Source organism: Psammomys obesus, unplaced genomic scaffold (genome assembly GCF_907164565.1).
Source record: "Psammomys obesus unplaced genomic scaffold, mPsaObe1.curated_primary_1811, whole genome shotgun sequence".
NCBI lineage: Eukaryota > Metazoa > Chordata > Mammalia > Rodentia > Muridae > Psammomys > Psammomys obesus.
Window position 1 is genome coordinate 9,641,648 of NW_026585895.1, and position 20,171 is coordinate 9,661,818.

Sequence of the window (20,171 nt, forward strand, 5' to 3'; positions counted from 1 at the left end):
GCGTCTTAATGGATCCTAATGACACACAGCGATTTCTGTCTGTCCACACTCCGTATGTTGTTTGTCAAAAATCACTTGGCATGAGTGAGTTTCAGCGTGTGTTAAGGCCATTCTCACTAACAGTAGCTTAGTTTAACTTCAGTTCTCACTATCTGACACTAAACCAAAAGTCGGTTTTTTTGATAAACCAAGCTTAGCAGTGAGAAGAGAGACAGGGTTGAGGAGTGAACAGCTCTTAAGCCTGGAAGCCTTGATGTTCCTGTATCTCTTTCTCCTTTGGTTTTCAGGAAAAGAAAGCAAAGCTTGGTGGTGGAGCAGAGTATGAGCATGAGTACGGCACTGGCCAGAATGAAGGCAGGTCCTACAAGAGATTGTGAGTCTGGGACAGTAGGGAGGAATCTCCTGTGGGTGCCAGTTTAATCCTGTGGCTACTAACCTGTGAGGAGGTGGAGAGTAACTGTGGGATGGAGAGCTTGCTCAGACACAAGAGTGCCTTCTCTGTCCTGGGAGAAAAGGGCTGTCTGTGGACCGCTATCTACCTGGGTTAGAATACAGACTGTACCGTGAGCAAGACAGTTGTCCCTGGGCATGTTATGAGATTGCACTGGACCTCAGTTTACCCGTCTATGGAATGGGAGGAAGGCGGTAGCTCAGTGGATGGAGCGGAGAGCAGACTGTGTGCTGCACTGAGCAGCGGCAGCGCTCTGCTCTTCCATGGCTCACCGCCCTCTGAGGGTGGCTTTTTGCAGTCTGTGCTTTGCGGGCCAGGAAATGCGGCTGCAGCAGGGTGACGGACCTGACTCTGTCTCGTATCTCAGGAAGACCTGCAGGGAGCTTACATCCGCCTCAGTGTCTGAACTGGAACCCGTGCTCAGTATCGATCCTAATGGCACTGTATGACTGGCAATTCCCTAGATCTGTGGCAACTATATGAAATAAACAAGATGCAAAACTTTATATCATGATGAGATTTTGCCTATTTTTTTTTTTCAGAGAAGCCCAAATGCTCTCTGTTTGCATAATTAACTAGAGAAAGAACTACTTTGGAATACTTCTTATGGCCCTTCGCCTAGTGTTCTTTCCACACTAATCCTGCTACATAGGTGTGTGTGTGTGTGTGTGTGTGTGTGTGTGTGTGTGTGTGTGTGTGTCTTGAATATAGCTGTCAAAATGAATTCTGAGACTGCTTTGTGAAGCATGGCATAGTGGATAAAAACGTGAACTCTTCTAAAAGAGCACCCAAGTTTGCATCTGCAAGGATTGATTTTGTGTCCTTGCAACATTTCCATGGGTTCCCTGCTCCTCGGCTTCCTTACCTGGAAAACAGGGATGATGGTGAGAATATGACCCATCTCCTCCAGATTTTTGTGAGGATAAAGTAAAGAATGTACTGAGATGTGAGCCATGTTGACCATTGCTTTCTTTTCTTTTTCATCCAAGTATACAACTTCTGTGTGATCAGATCAGCCACTACATTTCAGCAATTGGCCCTGTGCTTTGCAGACTGTGATGGGTCGGGAGGCCCTGAGTGGACAGACAAGAGGATGAAGCACTGGATTGAGAGGCTTGTAGAGTTATTTCAAGTTTCCCAAAGAGGTGGTTAAACCTCATCACTGAAATCAGATAATGCTTCAAAGAGTCTGGGTAACATGGGGGGGGGGATGGGTTTGCTAAAGTATTCTGGTCAAAGAAGGAAAAAAGAAATTGCAAGGTACTCTATGTCCTGGTGGCATTAAATTTTACCATGAGATGCTAGAAGGAAAACACACACACACACACACACACACACACACACACACACACACACACACACATTATTCAATTCAGAAAAGAATGTCAAATTCAACTAACTACATTTTATTTAAAGTCGCTCTTTAAAGAGAATGCATCACTTAATATGTACCAGAATGATGGAAAATTAACCTGAAGAAATAAATATTATATTCCCCTCCTCCTTTTTTTTACAGGAGAAGATATGAAAGTTTTAAAAATCTATTTCTCTGGCCATCTATCCTCATCAATTCTTATCTAAGTCTTCAGGGAGCCCCATAAACAGGTCTCTGCCTGCTCCTTTAATGAATTTGGCTTGGCTTTTAGACACGCGCCAGAAAGCAGCTCACAGTGAAAGCCTTTTGCTCTCTATAGATAGAAATATCACAGACTGAGCCCTGGGTAGCACAAGGCTGAAACTATTCCTCCTGATGCCATCTGTCCTTCAAGGTCAAGTCTCTGCACAGCTGCGTACCAGAAAGACCGGGATCACCGGGGCGACCCCGAATGGCACACATATTGGAGATGGGACCTAAGATGGGAAGAAAGGGGAGAAAGAGCGACATGATACTTAACAGGTTCTGGTCCACGTGGTCGTACTTTTGGCTTCCTGCAACTTATAAACCCAGTCTGTTTTAACGGGGGTGCTGGTTCTGCAGGCGCTGCAGGCGCTCTTCCTGAACAGCCCCACTCGCGAAGCCATGAGTAGCGCAGGACAGAGGCAGGGGCAGCTTTACAGGACGGATCCCCCCCCCCCGCCTACATTTTCCTTTATGAAAGATGTAGAGATTCCACTGCCCTTAGTTTTTATTATTAACCCCGTGACTGAGTCCTCAAAGCGGCCTTGTCCTACAGAAACCTTGATGCCAAACATTTTTTTTTAATTAAACAGAGATTGACTATTATAATTTACCGTGATCCTTGTGCAGCTTTAGAAAGGGAGACTAGGCTACCACAGATAACAGCATGAATGAGCCTGAAGGGCATTATGCTAAGTTAACCAAGGCAGACACGGAGAGACCAACACCACAGGACCTCAGCTCTATGTGGAATGTCTAAAAAGCCCTCAAACTCAGAGCAAGAGAGTGGGAGAGTGGTTATGAGGGGCTAAAGAGTTGGCTGCTAAGGGTGGAGGAGATGCTGGTCAAAGGATACAGACCTTCAGCTGTGAAGCAAATAACTACTAGGGACATGATATATTAGCCATGCATGCTGAGGATAGCTTATCAGATACGAAATTTGCTAAGAGTGAATCTCAAGCATTCTCAGTATGCACACAGAAAGAGAGAGAGAGAGAGAGAGGGGTTATGGATATGTTAATTAGTTTGATAGTGGTGATTATGTCACGATCCATACATCAAATATCACATTTTATACTCTAGCTATATACAAATTTTATTCATCAAAGTCCAATAAATAAGGACAATAATAAGTATTCACTATTATAATTTTTTCTACTGTAGAGTTTTTTTTCTAGAACATTTTTTTTTAATTTCTTCTACATTTAGTGTGTGTGTGTTTGTGTGTGTGTCTGTGTGTGTGTGCGCGCTGGGCATATAGAAGTCATAGACAGCTTTTTGGAATCATTTCTTTTCTTCTAACATGTAGGTTTTGGGGATTGAATTCAGGTCCTCAGATTTGGCATTGAGCCATCTCACAGGATCATCATTCTGCCTTCAAAGATGAACTTTGAGAAAAAGAAGTGCACCAGAACTGATTTCTTACAGTACTTCAATACAACCTGAACGTATTGGCTCCTACCTGTGAGTAATATGTCCAGTTTTGGAGACAATTATTTTCATAGCTTTTAGGTAAAATACATTTCAAAATGTCAACAATGTTCTTCTCCAATCTGTTAAATAATCCTAGAATCATAATCCCTTCATGTAAACAGGATCTATGATGCTAGCACAGCTGGCTGGCATGACCCAGACACACATATCTCTCCTTCCTCCTTCTGCATAGAAGATTTGAAGACTCAGAATAGCCACTGTGGGGATAAATTTACACCTTGGGCATTGGCAAACACTTCTACTCTGAACCCTCAGGGCAGATTGTTAAACATTTACCAGCTCCAACCCCTAAAGCTGATAAGAGTTATCTCTGGACCCAGCAATAAACAGTAGACAGTTAATAATATAATAGTATACTCTAATAGCATCTTGCCATAACTAGATAGGAATGAATGATGCAGAATGTACAGAGAAGGCAGAAATGCAAATAAATGCCCTGCTACGTTTTTAAAGATTAGTTCTTTGAGAATTTCTTTTTTAAATTTTTTAAGTTTATTTATTTTTTAATAAATTACAGTTTGCTCACTTTGTATTCCCCTGTAGTCCCCTCCCTCATCCCTTACCAATCCTATCCTCCCTCTCTCATTGACTCCCATGACCTTCTCCAAGTCCTCTGAGAGGGAAGGTCCTCCACCACCTCCATCTGACCCTAGCCTATCAGGTCTCATCAGGACTGGTTGCATTGTCTTCTTCTGTGGCCTGGTAAGGCTGCTCCCCCATCAGGGGGAGGTGATCAAAGAGCCAGCCACTGAGTTCATGTCAAAGATAGTCCTTGTTCCCCTTACTAAGGAACCAGCTTAGATACTGAGCTGCCATGGACTACATCTGACTACATCTGTGCAGGGGTTCTAGGTTATCTCCATTCATGGTCCTTGGTTGGAGTATCAGTCTCAGAAAAGACCCCTGTGCCCAGACATTTTGGTTCTGTTGCTCTCCTTGTAGAGTTCCTGTCCCTTCTAGGTCTTTCTATCTCCCCCTTCTTTCATAAGATTCCCTGCACTCTGCTCAAAGTTTGGGTATGAGTATCAGCATCTGTCTTGATATTTTGCTGGGCAGTCTTTCAAAGGCCCTCTGTGGGAGGTTTCTGTCCTCTTCCTTGTTTTCTCCTTTTTCCAATGTCCGTTCTGTTTGCCTTTCTGAGTGAGGATTGATCATCTTACCCAGGGTCCTCCTTCTTGCTTAGCTTCTTTAGGTGTACAGATTTTAATATGTTTTGCCTATATTATATGCCAAATATCCACTCGTAAGTGAGTATATACTGTGTGTCTTTCTGCTTCTGGGATACCTCACTCAGGATGATCTTATATTTTGATCATATTCACCTCCTTTTTCCAACTCCTCCCAGGTCCATCCTCCTCACCTCCCCAACTCAACTCTGTGTCCTCTTTAAAAAAATTAAACCCATAAAGTTCAATTTTTCCTGCACCTTTATTCTTAGATGTAGCCTTCCATTAAAGCATGGTTGATTTACCAGGGGCTAGACTCTAGAAGACTAACCACTTCTCTCCTGTCAGCTCTCTTTTGCCATTAGCCCCTCAGCTACAGGTAAGATTCCATGTCCACCTCCCTCTCTGTGTTAGGATTCGGTCTGTCCTGAGCTTTCACTGTCTTATGCCTGGCTCAGTCACTGCAAGTTCAGAAGACACTGTTTTCTTACAGTCATTCACCGTGTTGGCCTCTTATACCTTTCTGCCCCATTTCCACAATGGTCCCTGAGCCTTGGAAGGATGGGTCGTGATGTAAACATCCCATTTGAAGCTGAATAGCTGCAGTCTCTTTGTTGCACCTTTACTGATAGTCTCTCTGTTAATTACTATCTAGTACAAGTAGAAGGGTCTTTGATGAGGCTTGAGAGATGCATCCATCCATTGGTATAATGAAATGTCAGGAGTTGGACTTAAATGCAATCAGGAAATGGTTGGTTACTCCTACTTTGTACCATTATTACATCAGTGGGCATGTCTTGCCAGATCAGTTCTTACTGTAGTTTATTGAATTCACAGCTGGGTCAGTGACAATTACTTTTCTTCTCCGGTAGCATGCATAGCAGCCTCCAGCACCATGAAATCTAGCCACTAAAGATGAAGCTTCTCAGTTAGTACCAGCTTGGTATCTCCATGTTCTATGACTCATGCATGTAAGGTTTTCAGCAGTAGGGCCTTGCTGTCAGATTTTGGAGGGGAACCAATAGCACTGGCAAGAGCCTGAAATATTGGAGGGTCTATGAGCTCTCATTGGCCAACAACTCTGAAACAGGTAATTCATTCCCAGCACTGGGCTTTTTCTTTGTATGTATAGCGTAACTCCATTTTAACTCTTTTTGTATGTGTATGCATATCTATCTATACCATATCTATCTATCTATCTATCTATCTATCTATCTATCGGAGGGAAAGGGAGATGGAGCTACAACAGGGATGTAAAATGAATAAAATTTTTTAAATTAAAAAATAATAAAGATAAAATAATTTATCCCTTTCTAGATTCCCTTCTCTACCTTGTCCTCTCTCCCGTCACCCCAATTTAACCCTCCCTGTTCCACCATTGTCCTTTAAGCCTTCATATCATTGCATTCTGTCTCCCCTCCTTCAACCCCAACCCTCAACACAGTCATCCTAAGCAAGAAAGCCAGACTCAGGAAGACAAATGTTGAATGTTTCCTTACTTGCGGATGTTAGCTTTGAGTTTCCAGATATGTGGAATACTCAGAGAGGTCGGGAAATGTACAGCTTCTTTTAATCACTATCCTTTTTTAATTTATTAAAACCACTAACAAGTAAGATCCCTTAAATCTCACATGACCACGGTGGGCATCTGGAACCTTCCAGAAGTGTTGAAAAGTCGAGACTAAGGAATCTTCTGAAAATAGGCCTTCTTCAGCAAAAATACATTTGCTACATGTGTCTGTTTTATATTTTTCTTCTGGAGAAAAATAAATTATCCCTCACGTGAAGAAAAATACAAAATAAAAGCACCGTTTCCCCCCATGTATTCTCTGTAATAGAGTAGGTTACTAAAAAGAAACAAAACAAAACAAAAAACAGGTTTAATTTCACCTGCCATCATTAGTTGTGCCTCCTTCTGTGTTCGTCAGTCAGGTTTCCAGTATCACACATCCTTCCAACAGAGCTTCGCCGGAAAGCCGTAGAGGGAGGTTAGCTTTTATTGATTCCGAAAGAACAATATAACAAGAAACTGACAATAATAAACAGGTACAAAGTTGTTTCAACCTGGAAACAATTGCAGTCATATAACTCTTGGCGGCCTCTTTTATATGAACTTTTCTTTTTCTCTCCACGGTGACTAATGTGGGAACTGTCCCCCGGCCCAGGGAGCAGCCTCCACTTGCTCTAGAGGTGGCTAAACAGCGGCAGCTTAGCTCGGTAACCTCGTGGAAAAGCTTTGATTTGTCTCTCACATAAAACCAATAGGAGTCATTTCTCTCACTAACAATTCCCAAGAGACTCAAGGCACTGAGCAGGTCTCTTTGATGAAAAATTTATTCTCACAATTGATTTGATCAAAGAGTTTCTTCTGAAAGGCACAGAGATGCCATGGATTGCAGTGAGGCATCTGGAGAGCCTGCGTTTACTATTAAGGGACTGACCAATCTGACAGTCGCTGGAAGCGTCTTCACAGTCCTAGCCAGGGTCACTTTCATGTTCTTTCTGACACATACAGTAAACCTTTGGCATAGACATTCTCCGTGGTAGGATGGGGAGAAGGATCGCTGTCAGTAAAGCACTTGCCGAGAAAGCATGAAGTCCTGAGTTCAGACCTCCAGCACCCATGCAAAAAAACTATCTGTGGGTTGCACACCTGTAATCCCAGTTCTGGGGTGCAGAAATAGGCTGATTTCAGTGCGGAGTTCTCTAGCCGGACAAGTTTGCGCGAGAGACCCCGTCACAAGAGAACAAGGAGAGATAAGCGATGAAGAACATCCCCCGCCATCCACCTCTGGCCTCCACATTGCCTGAGTGGCTGTTCTCACCCTTATGAGCACATACCACACACACAGTATGACAAAGAGGAAAATAACTTCTCCAGGGGTAAACTGAATGTAATACATGAGCCTGGTATACACCATTTTGAGCCATTAGCCCATTGACTATCCAATCAGTCCACCAATACCTACCAAATACGCTCCAGACAGATGACATTATAATATAATCCCCACTTACACGTTGCAAATACTTCTTCATTTTGTCTTCTAAAACATGCCCTAGAAGGAAAGAAAAGTCAGAGATTAATGTTACTTCTTAAGTCACCAATTGTTTGTTTGTTTGTTTCCCAAAAAGGTGACTCCTAGTAGTTCCCACATCCTGGAGCAGCGGCTGAAGCTGACTGACTTAGTGAGTCCACCGCCTTCCAGGTCCTCCTGTGGCCAGCAAGCCTAGGTAGTCAACCTTGCAGCTCAGTGTTAGAGATTTCTCAGGGATATCTGAACATAAAAATTAGAAAGAGGAAGGGACAAAGAAAGTCCTGGAATTTGAGAAAGGAAACAAAACATTTCTTTTGCATTTCGTTTCCCCCCACCCCCCGACAAACCATAAGACTACAGAATACCAGCCTGCATCAAGCCGTTAACCTTTGGGACCCTGCTCCAGGCAGTATGCTGTGACTTTATTAATGAACACTTTAATGTGCTCTGTAAAAGCTAACAAACACAGATACTTGCTATGATTCATCATATCTAATATTCCATTAAACCTCTCAGTTTAGAGACCAATGCTTTTTTTTTTTTTAATACCAAATCCTCAAATGGAAGTCCTCTTCCACTCCAATTAAACTTAAAGGGATCAAAAATAAAATCCATGAAAGTTTAATGCTTAGGACATATTTTGGAATAAACAACAATAAAAGAAATGAGCTCTGCACAACATGAATTATAACCCTGGAGAATGTTTTATTAATGCTGCAGACAAGTAAAAGATGTAGTTCTTGAAAAGAGAATTCTAAGACACACGTGGTCTTCTGTGCTATTTGAAGGCAAAAGATCCTACTGTAAGACAGTTGGATTTCTTGCTTCTGGCAAAGGCAAATTCTCCTGTCAGAGTCTAATTAAGAACTTATAGCAATTTTGTACTTTTTACTCAATGAGTTTCATACTATTGAATCCTTACTCATGTGCCTGGATTTTTCTATATGATCCCTTCTTATGTAATTAAAGTATATACATTGCCCTGGTAACATCTAGAAACCCATTTCCAAAACCCATCTGCAAAGATTCTTGAACAAAACTGGTGAAGGGTAGTTTTGTTTTAAAAGAACCTCCCACATCTTTTCTTTCTTTTAAACATGAATGTCCTGTGTGGTTTATCCAGAGAATCTGGCCTTGCTTGATTTCCTGTTCAAAATCTAGGCTTGACGATTAATACAGTTCCAGAGAACCACAATAACAGATACTGTGAGCACCCTGTGAACAAAGAAAAGGGCCTATAAATTATGTCACCAGGCCAATCCTGTATGTCACCAAAGAATAATCCAAGTGGATTATTATCTTTGTCTCTTCAAATCACCCTGTAGATATTGTAAATGCTTTGCAAACTTTATTTTTCTTTATCTGGCTGTCGGGTGGGTTATCTCCCGTCTTTGGAATGATGAGTCAGACATAGTGGAGTTAACTGATGGGCTGAGACTCTAATTCAGCCAAATCAGGAGACTGCAGACATCAGGATTTTCCTATGGTTCAAAATGACACTACTTAGCTCCAGGAACAAAGATTGGCAGGCTCTATGAATTTTACCCAAAGTGTTTTATCACAAACACTTTGTTCACTGTGCAAAGTTCTCAATCATACTCCAAAATAGATAAAGTATTTGTATTCGCTAATTTTTTATTTTCAATGCAGAACATTAAATCTAAGATGTTTTAACTGACTCGGGAAATGTGAATAATTCACTCACATCAGCTGAGATTTGTACAGTAAATTGGCTCATGAATCATAGGGCAGCCATTAAAAAAAAGTTCACGTGACCAAAAACAGATCAATTTTGAAATTTCAGCTATCTGTCAATCTCTCATAGAAATGAAGGGCTACATTATATATTTTAAGTGAGAAAATTAGACTGGTACAGGAAAAGAACCTGGTCACACTCAAAATCATAGATTTTATGCTTAGCCTAGACTTTCAATGAGGATATTCTACAGCATTCGTCTTAAAGATAAGGATTCTGGGTTCAGAGAAGTTATAGCAGTTAGCATCCACATCAGGACCACAGTTGACAATTGGCATGATCAAGTTTATCCTAAGCAATGCAGTTATGTATGGGTCTCTTTAGGAGACCTAGCTATGCTCTGAGCTTCCTTTTCAGCTTCCACATTCTAGCTAGAAGTTTCTTTTTCTTGGGTGTCCAGATCGTCTGCCCCCATGTGACTACCATCCTCATATTATCCCCTGAGCACTGGGAGACAGACAGATGAGTATCTATAGAGATAATGCATCCTTGTGAATAGTGGAGATTGTCCATGGGCATTCTTAATAGAAGAAAACCCTGGAAACCTAAAATGGGGGCTTTTATACCTGTATAGGAAACCAAGGCCTGAGACAACAGCCAATGAGTGGCTCTATGAAGCATGATGACGTCAGATGAAGGCCCTGGGTCTCTGTGGCAGATCTGGAGACAAGAGCCTGTTCTCAGGGTTGGTATAATGCTCTTTTGGAATGCATACACCTTACCCTTATTCATTCAAATGCTGATTTCTCTCCCACCCCCACTCTCTGATTTCAATCTGGATATTGCACTGTGATACTTATTCTAAGCATCCTGTCTCAACTTTGTGTAAACAGGCCAAAATAAAGCAACCAGCCACAATGTTGAGCAATGGGAGGAGCCAGAGGGGAGGAAATGAGTGGGAGGAGAGCAAGGAGAGCCAAGCTGGGAGGAGATCTTGGAACTACGTGAAGAATGAACCAGACCCAAGATTTCACAAAAGCAAGTATAAAGGGTAAAATCTAAATGTTAGGAAATTATGAGAGTTTGGAGGTTTAGGAGGGAGTAACTATTGCCCAGCATTGTGTTCTAGGTTAACTAAATAAATCCAGTCTCTGTGTGGTGATTTGGTTATATAGCTCTTTAGGATTAACAAAAGCTTTACCAGAAGATATATCAATAGTAAATGTTAATTCTCACCTATAACAGCTCAGCCTATCACTTGGATGGGGCCTCAACACCCAATCTTCATCCTCATCTACAGGTCTTGCTTTCACAAGTACAGTCAAAGCTTGACTTTTATAGCTAGAGATAGAAGTTTGGAACCACCCCTAAGCCAAGGCAGAGGAAAATTAGAGCTGTGTTTGGCAGGTGAGAGACAGGGCTAGCTCTCCTGTTTTTATAGACCTTGACTGGGGCCAACTCTTCTGCCTGCCATTGGAAGCAAGGACAAAAGAGAGGGAAGGGGATCTCTACATCACTAGTAAAACTTCATTGCAGACAAGAGACAGGGCTGGCTTTCCCAAGCTTTTGCACTCAGAGCTGTTTCAATAGCACCCTCACATCTGGGGCCATCTGTATTGTGCTGACCAGGCAAGATGCAGTGCCTGCTCTCCTGAATGCTGCCTTGGGGTGGGGTCACCTCTCCTGCTTTCATACCCCCAGGGCCATCTCTCCCACAGTGCCCAGGTGAGGGGTGGGGTATTTCTGTACAGCCCTCAGACATCAACATGTCCTCAGGCAGCAGCCCAGGCCTCCGGTGATAACAGACTCCTTGCTGCTTCAGGGCCATGGACCCAGATGTAGATCCTGGTGGCAGCACAGGCCAGGACTCCATCAGGCGACATCACCAGCTGCTCACATCAGGCTGTTCCTCACTACCCTAGAGTCTCCAGTTCTGCTTTTCTTCATTGAGGTAAAATTCTTCTGTTTCTCTTTCTTTTCCATTTCTCCTCTACTTATTTGTTCCCACTTAGAGGTGCCCAGGGTTTCGGAGTGTCTAGTGTCACCTCAAGAGTGGTCTCAGCAGTGTTACGACCCACTTGTGCATTATGGTGCTGGGCAGGGGTCAACTTGGGCGTTGTCTGCTTCCACCCCCAGTCTTGCGTGGCACCCAGCTGGCAGTCATCTCAGTAACCTATCCAGGCCCCATGCCTCTGATCTGGCGGTCATCCCAGGATCGCTCCTCACCCAGCCTGCCTGAGTGGCCTCACTCGAGGGTCATCTGTCTTGAGCTCACTCCCACCTGGGGCCCTCAGTCCCAGAAGACATTCTTTTAGTCTTGGTCCTAGGAGCCTTCGGGGCCTGAGCTGCACCAGCCTGGTGGTCATCCTAGGCTCTCTGTTTTAGGAAATGTTAGGCTTCTAATCATCCAGATGTTCGTAAGTCAGAACACTGGGCATAGACATCACCTCTAGCCTCTCTGCCATCTACTGATGCACACGTGACACGGAAGTCACACCTGTAGTGCTTCTAGGGAAGGTAGTTTTGTGCATTATATTGACTGTTCTAAGTAAAGGTTTTCTGAAAAAAAGCATTTATAGGTTTCATCTGGTTGCTGAGGGAGCCCATGATATATAAAAAAAAAATAAAACTTTAAGAACATCTGCTAGATGCTTAATAAATATATGATGGTTGAGTAGTTAAATAAATGAAGGAACAAACTCAGTTCCCCTCCAAAAAGCAAAGAGAGGATGTTTGTCGCGAGAATCAGTGACTCATTGCAATGAAATTGAAAAGAAATTAGACATAGCCAGGGCATTTTTCCCTGAGAAAGCAATCGGGTGCCCACCCTCATCTGTACCATTTACTTTTATGCTACCTTCCACTAAAGTGATCAAAGCAGCTTGAAGCCCCGTTGTGTCCACACATAGCAACATCACCCTTTTACGTCAACAACATGTAAGGAATAGTCTGCTGGGAGATTCTGAGAGCTATCCCTTCTCTGAAAAATCCACATTTATTTTAAATATTTAAATATTTGAACTAACTGGCATTGAAGGTGTGAGGAGTAGAAGCATGGCGTCCGAGGTTAATGATGAAAAGCAAGTGTGCCAGAGATGGCAGAACATAAATGGAGGAAGGCCTGTTCCTCAAGCATGTGATTAAGTCACTGACTAATCCGTGGGGACACCAAACCCAAGCACCTTACCTGAAAATTAGGCATCTCTACTATTCAACCCATTCTTTGGGTGCATTACATCTTCTGCAGCAACAAATACACACCATGCATTTGCCTGCATGGTAATAAGGAAAGGTCATCATTCCACTTTCAGTAATCAGTCAACACTTCCCTTTGTCAGGCTTGGATTGAATACATATTGATTCTATCTATCTATCTATCTATCTATCTATCTATCTATCTATCTATCTATCTATCTATCTTAGTGAATATAATATGTAATGTGTGTTTTCCTGAAATACAGCAGGAAAAAAATGTTGGCTATATGACCCAGGAAATGATCTCATGACTTTATAATCTCCACCAGCAGCTAAAATTTTACATGTGTCCCACTCTCCAGAGTTCTAATGTAACTCCAGACCAAAGGCTAAAGTCCATTCTGAAGTGTCTAGGTTGCTTAGATTTGCCTAAGCCTCCATGAAGTATTCCCCATGCTTCCCCTACATCCTTAGTCTTTCTTAGCTTCAGCATGTCTTCCCATTCGACCATAGGTTCCTTTAAAGTCGGGAACTGTGTCCCATGAATTTTTGTATTCTCTTTCAAACATCCAAGCAGGAATAGATACTGTCTATGATTAATAGACATTAATTAAACATTAGTAGTTTAAGTAAACAGACACTTATTCAATGTTATATTCTAGAAAGAGTAGACCTATTTATGAGAAAGTTGAGAGTATAAAACTATATCCTTGCAAAGAAACCACTTATGTGAAGAGAGTTATAAATCCAAGCACTTGTCTGACAGCTGCATGAAGGAAAAAGTCAAGGTCACTTGTACTAAGCCATAAAGGAAGGCACTAAAGATCTGCCTCAAACTTTTGTTTCAGTATAGATGGGGTTGAGTAGGTTGTCAAGCTGTCCTCAAGAGAGGGGAATAGTTGGTCAAGCCATAAAGGAAGGGATTTTAGGATCATATTGTCAAACATACTAGCCATCATGGTCCAGGTTTGATTAATTTTTCCACTCTCTGAATCTGAGCTAACATTTACTTTTGATCGAAGTATTAGCTGGGCTTGGTCCAGGAATAGTGGTACATGCCTTTAATTCCAGCACTCAGGAGATGGAGGCATGCAAATCTCTGAATTCTAGTCAGTTCTGATGAGGCATTTTGGTTGAGAGGCAGTACAGTGGAGTTGAGTTTGTGGCAGTTCAGTTGGTGGAATTCAGAGGCAGTTTTACTAGGCAGTTTTACCAGGAGAATTTTACAGAAGGAGGTTGAAGAGAGAACAAACTAGATTCAGGTGAAGACAGAAGAAGCAAGAGAATGAGAAGGAGCCAGATTAAAACAGATTGCTAGAGTTAGTTTGAGGCGAAGCAGAGCAATTCAGTCAGAAACCGGGAGAGAAGTCAGATGGAATCAGTTAGCCTGGAGAGGAGTTTGAGCCAAAACAACTGAGTTGAACCAACCAGCCAGAATTCAGAAAGAGCTAGAAAGGGTGAGCTTATTCAGCAGTAAGTCTCAGAGACTAAAAACATTCTAGGCTTAGATAAGATTGTACAGAGGGTAGAAGCTTCTAGGACTAGGCCTAGGTTAGCAGACAGAGGCAATAAGCCTCCAAGATGGCAATTGCCTCAGGTGAACAAAAGTTGGTGTAAATAAGACCTGGGCAGAAAGAGGAATAGATGGCCAAGCCAGGTGGGATACATAGGATGAGAAATGGCAGACTGAAGGACTGATTAAGGACCACAAAGAATCAACATTAAGAAACTGAATGGAAGCGGATGCTTGAGGTCCAATGGAAGGTCTTTACTGGCAAGTCAAGAGCCTGAACTTACTCTTAGAGGAGAACAGGAGCCATTGGGGGTTGTAGGAAAGAGTTGTGAATATTTACTTAACAAATGCCACTTCTTACATTCCTTGCTGTGAACGCTGTATGACTCAGGGAGAAGCAGCTGGAGGCAGGGCACGTGTAGCTTTTCCCCCAGCACGTGATGCTCATTGTTTCGTTCCTGGCACCACAAACTGCTAACAATGTCAAGTCTACTCATGCAAGAGGCTCCACTCTCTTCCAGGAGACAACTCCGAAGCAGAATTTCCAGACCAGAGTTTCTATCTTCCTGGTGAACTTGTTGAAAAGACTCTAACGACCATACTAGAGTTTTTAAGATAAATTACATTATTTTTATCTTTCTTTTTTGATCAAGGTTATGGCAGAATCCTATAATAATCCCCACCATCTTTTTTTTTTTTTTTTTTTTTGAGCCTACCATCACATGACTCTTGTCTTGCTTTGTTGTTTTTCTTCTTCAGACCAGATCATCACCCCACATTGCTCTCATCTTCACATAGGTGCTTCCTCATCTATGTGAGGAAGTGTATATATATATATATATATATATATATATATATATATATGACATATAAACAAGATTTGATATATACACATGTACCGTGACCACTGTTGTTCTATATTTAACACAACTGAATACAATTTTAAAATTTGAATAAATAGAATTTTGCTTTAAGTTTCATTGTATCTTAATTTTTATCATAATCTTGCTTATAGAATTGATCTACACGTGCAAAGTACATAGTATTTCCTCCACCTGCTCTATGGCACACCACAGAAACTAATCATCCAGTGCTTATCTATTCTTCCAGTGGAAGGCATAGGTGACTGATTTTCATTGCCCATTATCACAAAATAATGCCCAAAAAAGATATTTTTGCCTCTGGTTCCTTGAAGCTTTTCTGTGGGCCATGTGTTCATAAATGGAATTGCAGAAGTATGGGAACAACCTAATTCATTTTCCCCAAAGGCTTTTGGGAAATAGAAGGGGAGAGCATTAATGATACTCCAGAGCCTTTACATCCCTACTACCCGTAGTAGGAGGGCCTCTGTGTCACCTTCATCTTACACCATGCTCCTCCTTCATTTCATTAAGATTGTCAGATTATTTCTGAATCATCATCACTTCCTCTTCCTGCAATGACGACAAAATGGTCCTGACACAATCCAGGCTTCTACAGCTCTGTGGCTCTGACGAGGCTAAAGTCTATATTCCTTTACCTGTGTCTTTGAACTCTGCGTAGATGTCAGCTCATTGCCTGTCATTTTCCAATCCCCTTGCAGGATTTCTTTGGCCATTCCAACATTAATCTAGATTTGGTATCAGATGGCTTTTTATTTTATTTTATTTTATTTTATTGTATTTTATTTTATTTTAGTAAGGTAAGTTTTAAGTGTTGCAAATATCTTCTCCCAGTCTGTCATCTGTAATTCAGTGGTTGTAGAGCCAGTTTATAACTGGCTCATTCTTTGCTCTTTAAGTAAATAGATGCATTTAAACAATAGATCTTCAGTTCCCTTTTAAAATACTAGAAAGACGGGCTCCAGATGATTCTAGTTTGGCTCTAATACAATGATAAGACTTGGATCAAGCCACTCTTTTCCTTTATGCTGGTGTCAGTGTGTGTCTATGTCATATGAAGCAGAGCCCAGAATGAACATCCTTAGGAAGCTCTTCAGGGATGCTGATGGCCAAATCCAGAGGCCACTGACACAGAACTGGAGTTGGATATAAGACCATGGAGTCTTAAAAAAAAAAAAAAAAAAAAAAAAAAAAAAAAAAAAAAAAAAAAAAAAGGAAAAGGAAAACAGACTACAGTGGGCCTTGGAGATCACCTGGGCAGCTTCCTCATGTGGGAATCTACATTCCTGGTCACAGGGAGACAAGCACCGGGATGGAAGCGTCAGAGCCTTCCGGTCTTGTGCTCATCGAGTCTCTCTTTATCACACCAGGCAAAAGGAGAGGTGGCCTCTGTCACTCAGCAGTTCCAGCAGCAGCAGTCTGTAGATGGAACACTTCTTCCATCTCATACTCTGCAGAATGAGTCCTCGTCTTGCCTCACAGTTGGCTTTTTAACCAAGGCTTGAGATGACAGAAAGATGAAGTGTTTTCATTTTAGGATGGCACCACCAGCACTCTGGAATTAAGAGAGCATCGTATTCACTTCCTGCGCCCTCAACATTTTTAAGGTAAAGAAGTAGTCAAACACTACCCCCCCCCACACACACACTTTGTCATGGATAGCAGTTTCTGCAAATAGCCCCCTCCAAACTCTCCAGTGTCCAGAGCAAACTAAACCTGAGTCCATGGTGTCCTCTGTTTCAAATTCACATGATGCAAAACACACTGGCCAAATTGATGTCACTGCAGTTTGCCGGGCAGCCAGCACTTAAATCACCAAGATTGCTGCTGCTCCGTGTTTTAGGGTGTCGTTTTGCAATCCTGTAGCCAAGAGATGGGAAGGAGCAAGCTGGGAAGAAGGGTCGTTAGCCAGCCGGATGTGCTGTGGCGCTCCCCGTGGGTAACTAGTTAGTATTCTACAAAGCATGTGTATGTTGCTCAAATAGACATTGTTTGTGTCTTCTCTCAGTGACGGGGGAGCGTGTTCCATAGAACACCTTACCTTTTAATATGCGCGGTTTGTTAGAAGGAAGGCTCAATTCATATTTCCCTTGGTTTGATGGTAAGTGAACAGCAGTGGCAATATTAATCTGTAGTAACCTGTCAGTGAACTCTACAGCTAATATGATGTAGTTATGATTTTACCATCAATCAGGACTGAACAGGCTCTGGGCAATCCTTACAGCACAGCCTCAAAAAATCTAATTGTGCAAAAGCTTCATTGGTTTCCAACATTTCTTTTTTATCTGTCACAGGCTTTAGGCCTGGTACACAACCTTTTATTATTGGCCTTATTGCATTAGCTTGTCGGACAAAGACGACAAGGCTAGGGCAGAGGGTTCCCCTGCATTCCATCATTTGTTTGCATGCAGGATTTTATTTGACAGTGCCGTATTGTTTTAGATGTAGATAAAAATTATTAGGACATATGGCATCATATGAACTTTTGAACTGCCAATGGCCCATGCGTCCTAAAGGACTGGAGGCATTTACAAATTCATCTCTACCTACAGAGAGAGATGCTGCCTGGATCTCAAATAAGACATCCCTGGGGACTTGTCTTTTCCAGCCAATGCAATCTCCATGTTCTCCTTGACCAATTTTTATGCAGGGGAGGAGTAAAGTCACTGGGAGACAGAATGTTTGCCATGGAAATGATTTTTTTTTTTTTTAGCCAAAACAGAGGGCAAATATTTGTGCTATGATCATGGAAAAATAGTTCACTTTCTTCAAGAGCCTGCACACCAGGTGAGGAGGATGGGGCCGCGTGGTCTCCGTCCATGCTCCTGTGCAGACCATGTCTCTCATGGATGTCTGAGAGGCGTGCAGATTCAGCTCCAGTGATAGCATGTGCGTAAAACCCAAATCCACATCAAAGTCTCCCCAGCCTCTTGAATCTACAGGGTGGAACAGTAAGACTTCAAACATATAAAAGCATCTAGGAAGATGAACTATTAACTTTATCTATTTAGGCATTTTAATCTTTTGCATCCTAAATGCAATTGGGCTTCGGGAGCTGGGAAATTGCCAATCAGCACGTGGGGCAAATGCTTCTATTTTAAAATGTGCATATTCAGAAGTAGCAGCTGGCCATAAAGTACATATTTATGTTTGTGATTTAATGTATCACAAACTTTATATTTTACTTCATTTAGCTTCACAAAGAGACAACACTATTTTTTCCCCAAGCGTTACATGGCTTGTACAGAAGCTTTGTGACTCAAAACAAAACTAAACTAAAAAAAAAAAAGAAAAAAAAAAACCCACATCTGGCCATAAATCAGATATGTGGACAGTGCTTGAGCTTTTCAAATTTAAAATGCCTTTTAATAAAAAACAATTTCAAAATTATATCCACCTCTTACATTGTTCTAAATCATTTAAAAATTCAATTGAAATCTCCCATTCATTAATCAGGAAAAATCTGCATAGAATTACAGCTACTGTCTTTTGAAGCACCGTGCCACAGCTTCAAAGGAAACATATTGTGACTAAGAACACATCGACAGCACAGCTGAGTATTAACTCTTCACACACCAGCATGGGCATTGTCCCCAGCCTAATAAAAATAGAGGCACAAAATGAGGAAATGGCCATGGCATCCTGCAACACGCGTGCAGGAACGTACTCTGGAATGACTGTGGCAGCCCCGGAGGAAAATGACAAAAACAGGATGTCGAATTTGCTGTCCCAGCGGTGATGGCTTTGAGACTTCTCTGGCTACCTTGTCATCCTTTGAGAGATTTGTTTAAAATTTAAAAAAAAAAAAATTTAAGTTGCCTGTAAAGGCATCTTTTCATATATTTACATTTAGATGAGTGTGGCTAAGCCTGTCTGAGAGCATGTTGGCTTTGTCAGGCCTCTTGAAAATTGATGGCGCCTACTGTCAGCCTTCCTGACATGGAGGCTGGCATGGTACCAGTTTGGATTCTTTGCAGCATGGGAACATGTTTGCGTTTGTCAGAACAAGTTTAATTCCAAAGTATTAAAGCATGGGTGAGTATCAGATCTGTTGTGCTGTTTACTCAGAAGCCTGCTGTGACAGAGAACACACGTTTGTGAGCAGGTTCAAGAGGCTGAAGATGAGGAAAGATCTGCAAACTGGATAACTGCTGAATGAGGAATCTATTTAGACATTATCCTAAATTCACACAAATGCACCTAGGTAATTATTAGAATTAAAGGCAAAACCAAAAACTAACTGTGGCTGTGTGTGATAGCTCGCAGCAGTAATTCCGGTACTTAGCAGGCAAAAATTGTAAGGTCAGGGGTTCAAAGCCAGGCCAGTCAGGATGACTTTGTGAGTTTGAGGCCAACTGGACTACTCTTGGAACTTTTTTTTTTTTTAAAGCAACAACAGAGGCATAGGTATTGCACATGGAAAGTGTGTCAAATGAGAGGAGCAGTGAATGTTTTCTTTCAAAGCAAAAATTCTCAGGCAAAAGTAAATGGAAAACAAAAGTTAATTCAACCAACATTCTTCCTGGGTGAGCTGAGCAAGAGATAAGTAAATTCATTTTATAGACTTTTTTCTATTACTGTAAATTGAAAATAAATGTCTTTGAAAAGAAACAACACAACAGAGGCTGATGTGACTCATACTTGTCATTCTAGTCACTAGGATGGCAGAGGCAGGAAGACAGCTGAAGCCCAGGAGCTTGAAGCCATCCCTGGAAATATAGCAAGACACTGCCTCAAAAGCAAAACAGCACAGAGGAGAAGTTTATAGAAGGGAATTGAGGGGGTGAGATGAGACTCAGAAAAAGCGCCTTTGTCCAGGCTGTGCAAACCCTTGGGTTTGACTCAAGAAATATTCTTTCCCAAACAGGGGATTGGAAGACATGGGAGCAGAGGAATTCCTTTTGTACAAAGACTATGTGATCATCATAAGAGGCAAAGATCAATGCAGTTCGTGGAGAGAAAGTCTATAAAGCCACATGCTAACTAGCTGTTAATTTTGAACATGGATAAGAAAAATTAACATGTTCTAACATTTATCTATATGTGTGTATGTATTTATTATGTATGCATTCTAATAAGATGTTTATTCAAGGGTAGCCTATGCACATAATTTTGGTGAATT

General features: G+C 41.8%; 1 non-coding gene across 1 annotated transcript; it reads right to left on the minus strand.

Moving 5' to 3' along the window:
* Positions 1-11,847: 11,847 nt before the first annotated feature.
* Positions 11,848-11,978, minus strand: LOC129671847 (small nucleolar RNA SNORA17). Its single transcript, XR_008719434.1, has one exon. It is a non-coding gene; the product is annotated as a small nucleolar RNA SNORA17 (small nucleolar RNA).
* Between the last annotated feature and the right edge of the window lie 8,193 nt (positions 11,979-20,171).